Source organism: Salmo salar, chromosome 12, assembly GCF_965601325.2.
Source record: "Salmo salar chromosome 12, fSalSal1, whole genome shotgun sequence".
Taxonomy (NCBI): domain Eukaryota; kingdom Metazoa; phylum Chordata; class Actinopteri; order Salmoniformes; family Salmonidae; genus Salmo; species Salmo salar.
Genome location: NC_138302.1, coordinates 41,777,013 through 41,786,937, shown reverse-complemented (window position 1 = coordinate 41,786,937; position 9,925 = coordinate 41,777,013).

Genomic DNA, 9,925 nt, shown 5'->3' with positions numbered 1-9,925 from the left:
GAAGCCTGTGTTTCAGACTTAAGGAAGTGGAGGGCTGCAAATGTTCTACTTTTAAACTCGGACAAAGCAGAGATACTTGTTCTAGGTCCCAAGAAGCAAGGAGATCTTCTGTTGAATCTCACAAGTAATCTTGATGGTTGTACAGTCGTCTCAAATAAAACTGTGAAGGACCTCGGCGTTACTCTGGACCCTGATCTCTCTTTTGACGAACATATCAAGACTGTTTCAAGCCCAGCTTTTTTCCTACGTAACATTGCAAAAATAAGAAACTTTCTGTCCAAAAATAATGCTGAAAAATGAATCCATTCTTTTGTCACTTCTAGGTTAGACTACAGCAATGCTCTACTTTACCCGGATAAAGCAATAAATACACTTCAGTTAGTGCTAAACATGGCTGCTAGAATCTTGACTAGAACCCCAAAAAGTGATCATATTACTCCAGTGCTAGTCTCTCTACACTGGCTTCAGCAAGGGCTGATTTCAAGGTTTTACTGCTAACCTACAAAGCGTAACTTGGGCTTGCTCCTACCTATCTTTCCGATTTGGTCCTGCCATACATACCTACACGTACGCTACGGTCACAAGACGCAGGCCTCCTAACTGTCCCTAGAATTTCTAAGCAAAGAGCTGGAGGCAGAGCTTTCTCCTATAGAGCTCCATTTTTATGGAATGGTCTGCCTACACATGTGAGAGACACAGACTCGGTCTCAACCTTTAAGTCTTTATTGAAGACTCATCTCTTCAGTAGGTCCTATGATTGAGTGTAGTCTGGCCCAGGAGTGTGAAGGTGAACAGAAAGGCACTGGAGCAACGACTCGCCCTTGCTGTCTCTGCCTGGCCAGTTCCACTCTCTCCACTGGGATTCTCTTCCTCTAACCCTATTACAGGGGCTGAGTCACTGGCTTACTGGTGCTCTTCCATGCCATCCCTAGGAGGGGACTCAACCCACTTCAGTGGGTTGAGTCACTGCCGTGATCTTCCGGTCTGGGTTGGTGCCCCCCCTTGGGTTGTGCCGTGGCGGAGATCTTTGTGGGCCATACTCGGCCTTGTCTCAGGATGGTACAGTGAGGGAAAAAAGTATTTGATCCCCTGCTGATTTTGTACGTTTGCCCACTGACAAAGAAATGATCAGTCTATCGTTTTAATGGTAGGTTTATTTGAACAGTGAGAGATGGAATAACAACAAAGAAATCCAGAAAAACACGTCAAAAATGTTATTAAATGATTTGCATTTTAATGAGGGAAATAAGTATTAGACCCCACTGCAAAACATGACTTAGTACTTGGTGGCAAAATCCTCGTTGACAATCACAGAGGTCAGACGTTTCTTGTAGTTGGCCACCAGGTTTGCACACATCTCAAGAGGGATTTTGTCCCACTCCTCTTTGCAGATCTTCTCCAAGTCATTAAGGTTTCGAGGCTGACGTTTCGCAACTCGAACCTTCAGCTCCCTCCACAGATTTTCTATGGGATTGAGGTCTGGAGACTGGCTAGGCCACTCCAGGACCTTAATGTGCTTCTTCTTGAGCCACTCCTTTGTTGCCTTGGCCCTGTGTTTTGGGTCATTGTCATGCTGGAATACCCATCCACAACCCGTTTTCAATGCCCTGGCTGAGGGAAGGAGGTTCTCACCCAAGATTTGACAGTACATGGCCCCGTCCATCGTCCCTTTGATGCGGTGAAGTTGTCCTGTCCCCTTAGCAGAAAAACACCCCCAAAGCATAATGTTTCCACCTCCCTGTTTGACGGTGGGGATGGTGTTCTTGGGGTCATAGGCAGCATTCCTCCTCCTCCAAACACGGCGAGTTGAGTTGATGCCAAAGAGCTCCATTTTGGTCTCACCTGACCACAACACTTTCACCCAGTTGTCCTCTGAATCATTCAGATGTTCATTGGCAAACTTCAGACGGGCATGTATATGTGCTTTCTTGAGCAGGGGGACCTTGCGGGCGCTGCAGGATTTCAGTCCTTCATGGCGTAGTGTGTTACCAATTGTTTTCTTGGTGACTATGGTCCCAGCTGCCTTGAGATCATTGACAAGATCCTCCCCTGTAGTTCTGGGCTGATTCCTCACCGTTCTCATGATCATTGCAACTCCACGAGGTGAGATCTTGCATGGAGCCCCAGACTGAGGGAGATTGACAGTTCTTTTGTGTTTCTTCCATTTGCGAATAATCGCAAATGGAAGAAGGGGGTATTAAGGTGGTTGTGGTTAAGGTGGTTAAGGTGGTTGCTCCCCAAATGAGAGTTTGAGAGTTCAAATCCCAGAGGAGCAATTAATAGAGAGACATTTTTGTTATTGCCTTTTTTGGGCATGAAAGACCAACTTGAGGTTTGTAGGGGGATAGGGGCTAGTTCCAATCAAATAGCACGAATGAAGTGACACCTTGTATAGAATGTCCTTTTAATAGTGTTGTGATAATATATTATGTTGTGGAGTAACAATACAATCCTTGTCAGCAAAAGCCTACTTTTACCTGGGGGCAAGCTTTGTAGACCATTAAAATGCGTTCCGATACCTGGTCCCCCTGAGAAAAAAAAACACATGTTATGATAGCTTAGAAACAGTAGTAGGCAAATGAAGGGGAAAAAGTACAATAAGAAAAATGATTGTATAAGTTTTCTAGCGTTTATTTGCTGGTAATGTGAAACACGTACCTTTCGAATTTCGTCCCCCATTCCTAGACACATCCATCCTATAGTGTAGGTTTTGAAGGTTCGTATTCTATGCTTGTAGTCATCAGAAGAAGATTGAGGAACGGTTGATAGATCCAAGAAGAACAAGCCCCCACACCATTCTCCAACCTCTGAAATGTTGTCTTTGGTGTGTGCATTTTCACGTTCCCCTTAACATTTTACCTCTGTCTGTCTGGTAGAGTAGTGGTTATGGTGGTTGATCTCCAAACGAGGCTTATTATCCATAATCTTATTCCGTAGACAACTGATTCAGTATGATCTAGGCAAAGCTGATCGTAGAACAGTACTCCTCTGTACGCATTTATGAAATGTCTCAGGCTACGAATGCTGAACTGGAATCAGCCCCTCCCCGTCAAAGTAATGTTATTATTTCTACTCAGAAATGATAAACATATCCTAGTTCAGCACTCCTACTTCCATGTACATAGCCTCCCTATTTTTATTTTACTGCTGCTCTTAAATTATTTGTTACTTTTATTTCTTATTTTTTACTTAACACATATTTTTCTTACAACTAAATTGTTGGCTAAGGGCTTGTAAGTCAGAATTTCACTGTAAGGTCTACACATGTAGTATTCGGCGCATGTGACAAATACAATTTGATATGTTACACATGAAAACATGTTGTGAACCTGGTGTGACATTATTGAAATTGTGCTGACACCTAGTGGACATCAAGAGGAACTACACACACACTATAACCTTAAACCAGATGGGATGCTTTACATACTCTTTTTTTATTAGACACTAATACATATGTCTAATAAACAGACGTTCAAAAGTCGGAATGTAAAGCACAAACGACTGGAAAGTTCTTCAAAAGCAGCTGTAGTGAATCTAGCATCTTGAGGTTACCTGAAATAGGTCAAAGCATATATTTGAAATGTTCTAATCTTTATTTAACTAGGTAAAATGAACTCAACAACATCGACACAAATTACCTGCTATAATTGGGAAATAGGATTAACACAGAGAGAACTTTGCAAAATACAATGTATGTTTCTGTAGTATGAGTAGGCTGGTATATACAGTATCATCGGTAACAATTGTGTACAAGCCACCTAGCTAATAGAATACAGGGGCTATCGGTCATTAGTTGCATTTCAACCATAGCGATTCCCTAATTGAGGCGCAACAGAGTTCACCGGCGAATGCAGGAACACCGGAAATAATAACTAAACCAATGAACGAGGAATGGTGGAGGGTACCAAAATGAAGAGAGACATTTTTCCGAATAAACGTGCTGAGTGAAAAACGTAATTAGATAGCTCACTCCCTACCCGGTATCTCATTCTACCGTTATACGACTTCGTATGCGTTGTTTGTTGGCAACCTTGATATTTACGAAGTTTTTGGAACTGATTCCTGTTGGAACGTTCCACATAAATTATACCCACCTCTTACTCAGCTGTGCCTCACAAGTAATACAACAATGGATCTTTTATCGGTGTGATCAAAGAGCCTACTTCAAATTTGGAAATATATATTTTTTAAATGTTCCAAACAACAATGCATTGGCAGGTAAATTCAAACAAAGTTAGTATGTGGTGATAATGTATTGGGCCTATAGCTTACTGCACAAACCTCATTGCTACAGTACTGTTTTAAATGGGTTAATGTTGCATAGGCTTACATTTTTTAAGTCATGTTAATAAAAAAATCTGAGTGGTAGATCTCGCATTGCATTTTGACTCAAAGTGATCTTGACACAGAAAAGGTTGGTGACCACTGGGTTAGAGCATTGGGCCAGTAACTGAAAAGTTCCCAGATCGAATCCCCGAGCTGACAAGGTAAAAATCGGTCGTTCTGCCCCTGAACAAGGCAGTTAACCCACTGTTGATAGGCTGTCATTGTAAATAAGAATTTGTTGTTAACTGAATTGCCTAGTTAAATAAAAAGTTTAGTAGTAGATTTTTTTTTTTGTTACTTATTGATCTCCTTTCCAGTATGATCACAGCCAGGTGTCCATGTTGGCAAACCGCCTTGTACAGAAGATCATGTCAGAGATCGCTGATGTTGTGATGAATGGTGATCCAGAGCAAAGATACTCAGGTGAAACACAGAGCAGGGGATGTGTGGGTAGAATTCTATTTTCCACAAGAACCATCTATATGTAATTGGCTGGTAATCTGTTCATGAAATGAGTCCCTTTATTCCTTTTTAGCTGTTATGTATGTTCTAAGTGGTGTATGAGTTAATCACATTAGAGCAATAGTATGTTGCATATGCCTACAGATTAAGTGTAGCACCTAATAGTTGGTGGATTGTACTCTGTAGTCACTTTGTGTTTAAATGTTTGTTGATCCGCTATTTAAATGTTTGTTGATCCGCTATTATTAACTTGAATGTTTTCGGTCTGACACAGGATGTATTGTTTTGTCTTATGCTTACGTGGAGGGAGGGTGTCTGATGGCCCTGAAGGATGTTGCTCTTTCATCCAGCAGGTTGGAGGCAAATTAAGAGCTATTAGATTCTTTAAAAAAAAGGTGTATATTATTTTAGATTAAGATTAGATTAGATTAGATTGTTTAGGGCTTTTAAGTTGGATCCATATAAACTCAGCAAAAAAAGAAATGTCCTCAATGTCAACTGCGTTTATTTTCAGCAAACTTAACATGTGTAAATATTTCTATGAACATAACAAGATTCAACAACTGAGACATAAACAGAACAAGTTCCATAGACATCTGACTAACAGAAATTGAATAATGTGTCCCTGAACAAAGGGGGGGTCAAAATCAAAAGTAACAGTCAGCATCTGGTGTGGCCACCAGCTGCATTAAGTACCGCAGTGCATCTCCTCCTCATGGACTGCACCGGATTTGCCAGTTCTTGCTGTGAGAGGTTACCCCACTCTTCCACCAAGGCACCTGCAAGTTCCCGGACATTTCTGGGGGGAATGGCCCTAGCCCTCACCCTCCGATCCAACAGGTCAGAGGGTGAGATCCGGGCTCTTCACTGGCCATGGCAGAACACTGACATTCCTGTCTTGCAGGAAATCACGCACAGAACGAGCAGTATGGCTGCTGGCATTGTCATGCTGGAGGGTCATGTCAGGATGAGCCTACAGGAAGGGTACCACATGAGGGAGGAGGATGTCTTCCCTGTAACGCACAGCGTTGCGATTGCCTGCAATGACAACATGCTCAGTCCGATGATGCTGTGGCACACCGCCCCACACCATCACGGACCTCCACCTCCAAATCGATCCCGCTCCAGAGTAGAGGCCTCGGTGTAACGCTCATTCCTTCGACAATAAACGCGAATCCTACCATCACTCCTGGTGAGACAAAACCGTGACTCGTCAGTGAAGAGCACTTTTTGCCAGTCCTGTCTGGTCCAGCGACGGTGGGTTTGTGCCCATTGGCGACGTTGTTGCCGGTGATGTCTGGTGAGGACCTGCCTTACAACAGGCCTACAAGCCCTCAGTCCAGCTTCTCTCAGCCTATTGCGGACAGTCTGAACACTGATGGGGGGTTTGTGCGTTCCTAGTGTAACTCGGGCAGTTGTTGCCATCCTGTACCTGTCCTGCAGGTGTGATATTTGGATGTACCGATCCTGTAAAGGTGTTACACGTGGTCTGCCACTGCGAGGGCGATCAGCTGTCTGTCCTGTCTCCCTGTAGCGCTGTCTTAGGTGTCTCACAGTACGGACATTGCAATTTATTTCCCTGGCCACATCTGCAGTCCTCATGCCTCCTTGCAGCATGCCTAAGGCACGTTCACGCAGATGAGCATGGACCCTGGGCATCTTTCTCTTGGTGTTTTTCAGTCAGTAGAAAGGCCTCTTTAGTATTCTAAGTTTTCATAACTGTGACCTAAATTGCCTACTGTCTGTAAGCTGTTAGTGTCTGAACGATCGTTCCACAGGTGCATGTTCATTAATTGTTTATGGTTCATTGAACAAGCATGGGAAACAGTGTTTAAACCCTTTACAATGAAGATCTGTGAAGTTAATTCGTAAAAATCCAAGAATCTTTGAAAGAGAGGGTCCTGAAAAGGGGACACTTTTTTTTGGTGTTGCTGACTTTATGAAACACTGTTCATACATTGATTCCATGCAATGCCTGCACCTCTGCTTCATTGGAGCCTTCATGTCAATCACCACCTTCCGGAGACACCTGAAACCCCACCTCTTTAAGGAATACCTAGGATAGGATAAAGTAATCCTTCTAACCCCCCCCCCCCCCCCCCCCCTAAAAGATTTAGATGCACTATTGTAAAGTGGTTGTTCCACTGGATATCATAAGGTGAATGCACCAATTTGTAAGTCGCTCTGGATAAGAGCGTCTGCTAAATGACTTAAATGTAATGTGTCTTGAGAGCAATTGGAACAGATGAGGACCTGGCCCACTCCTCTGTCAGATGAGTAACAGAAACACAAACCGGGGGACCTCACATTGATTGTCATGGGATTTGAAAGATGTAAACTTTCCTTTTTATTATTCCTAATTGAAAAAGAGCAGGGTCCAGAATAACATTTTGCAGCTCAATGGTATTATTTTGGTGTCTTACCTAGTCTGTTTTTGTTTCTCCAAATTGCCTGACGATTTGGAATTGGCCGATTTAGTGCAGAAGTGGACTATACAGCGGACAAGTGCATTCAGCAGGTCAAACGCCTGAGAGAGATGAGGTGAGAGATTACGAGTAGAACATTCTCATACAGAGTTTTACCAGACACAGATTAAGCCCAGTCCTGGACAACAAAGCAAACTCAATGGAGAATCTCCATTGAATTTGCTTTGTAGTTCAGGACTAGGCTTAATCTGTGTCCAGGAAACTGGCCCTTTCTAGGCCCGTGGATCACTCTCAGATATTATTAAAAACTGCAAACATTTCTCTCCACCCTAGGGCAAAATGTGTAGAATTGCAGGAAATGTGCTGTAAATCTGCACATTTTTTCTCTCCGTCCCATGGCACAATGAGTAGAATTGCATGAAATGAGTTACAAAATTGCTAAAATCTTCTCTTCACCCCATGGCAAAATATGTAGATATGCAGCAAACTTGTTTAAAATGGAAACATTCTCTCTACGCCCCATGACAAAATGTGTAGAATTGCAGGGAATTAACTCTAAACTTCAAATTTCACTTAGGGTCCCCAAAAGGCATGTGTCGGTATGGATGTGGGTACGCAGACCCGCGAGCCATTGCGGTCCTCATGAGTTCCGATTTATTTATTTTTTAATTAATTTTTTTTATTTTTTTTTTTGTGCCCACACCCCCCATCAAAGTTGCCCATCGCAGGAATGGAATACTATATATTACCCTTTTATTTTGCAACATTATCAATGCACTCTAACAGTTCTCAATGTCTTCATTGTTCTCCAACTTCTTTTTCTCTTCAGCCCCTTGTGGGAGATTATGCAAGAAAGGATCAATATAAAGAGCATTAAGTGGATGCAGCACTAGAGAAAGCCTTCAGGAAACATACCTAAGAGCATTGTGAATACTGAACTTGTTTAGTTTTCCGCCTAATATGCCACTCCTGGGATGACTGGAAATAATTTATACCGTTTAGAAACACGCACAACTTCCTGACTTATGTATGTGTAGACCTGTAAGTATATTTTGTATTGGCAGACCTGAATAATTTGTTCCTTTTGTATTTGACAAAGTATTATTATTGATACAGAAATTATGTGCTCTTAAAGCAGGAATCCGCTACCCTGCTTGTGTTGTGTGCACGGTTATTAGTATTACTGTTCGCCCCAGCAACTTTGTTTTTGTTTCACCATAGTGCTGGGTCGGACAGTAATACTAATAACCGAGCACACAACACAAGCAGTGGGGTGGTTGCAGATTCCTGACTTTAAGTATTTCAACAGCATTGACCATTGGATTTCATGACTGTCAGCAAGTTACAAAATGGTTAATTTATGTAGTACAGTTGAAGTCGGAAGGTTACTTACACTTAGGTTGGAGTCATTAAAACTCGTTTTTCAACAACTTCACAATTTACTTGTTAACAAAATATAGTTTTGGCAAGTCGGTTAGGACATCTACTATGTGCATGACACAAGTAATTTTTCCAACAATTGTTTACAGACGGATTATTTCACTTATAATTCACTGTATCACAATTCCAGTGGGTCAAAAGTTTACATACACTAAGTTGACTGCCTTTAAACAGCTTGGAAAATTCCAGAAAATTATGTCATGACTTTGGAAGCTTCTGATGGGCTAATTGACATAATTTGAGTCAATTGGAGGTGTACCTACCTTCAAACTCGGTGCCTCTTTGCTTGACATCGGAAAATCAAAAGAAATCAGCCAAGACCTCAGAAAAGAAATTGTAGACCTCCACGTCTGGTTCATCCTTGGGAGCAATTTCCAAACGCCTGAAGGTACCATGTTTATCTGTACAAACAATAGTACGCAAGTATAAACACCATGGGACCACACAGCCGTCATACCGCTTAGGAAGGAGACGCTTTCTGTCTCCTAGAGATGAACGTACTTTGCTGTTGTTCTGGGACTGATTTACACTTTTCGCACCAAAGGACCTTGTGAAGATGCTGGAGGAAATGGGTACAAAAGGATCTATATCCACAGTAAAACGAGTCCTATATCGGCATTACCTGAAAGGCCGCTAAGCAAGGAAGAATCCACTGCTCCAAAACCGCCATAAAAAAGCCAGACTACGGTTTGCAACTGCACACGGGGACAAAGATTGTACTTTTTGGAGAAATGTCCTCTGGTCTCATGAAACAAAAATACAACTGTTTGGCCATAATGATCATCGTTATGTTTGGAGGAAAAGGGGGGGCTTGCAAGCCGAAGAACACCATCCCAACCGTGAAGCACAGGGGTGGCAGCATCATGTTGTGGGGTGCTTTGCTGCAGGAGGGACTGGTGCACTTCACAAAATAGATGGCATCATGAGGAGGAGAATTATGTGGATATATTTTAGCAACATCTCAAGACATTAGTCAGGAAGTTAAAGCTTCGTCACAAATGGGTCTTCCAAATGGACAATGACCCCAAGAATACTTCCAAAATTGTGGCAAAATGGCTTAAGGACAACAAAGTCAAGGTATTGGAGTGGCCATCACAAAGCCCTGACCTCAGTCCCATAAAAGATTTGTGCAAATGTGTGTGCGAGCAAGGAGACCTACAAATCTGACTCAGTTACACCAGCTCTGTCAGGAGGAATGGGACAAAATTCACCCAACTTATTGTGGGAAGCTTGTGGAAGGCTAGCCAAAAACGTTTAACCAAGTTAAACAA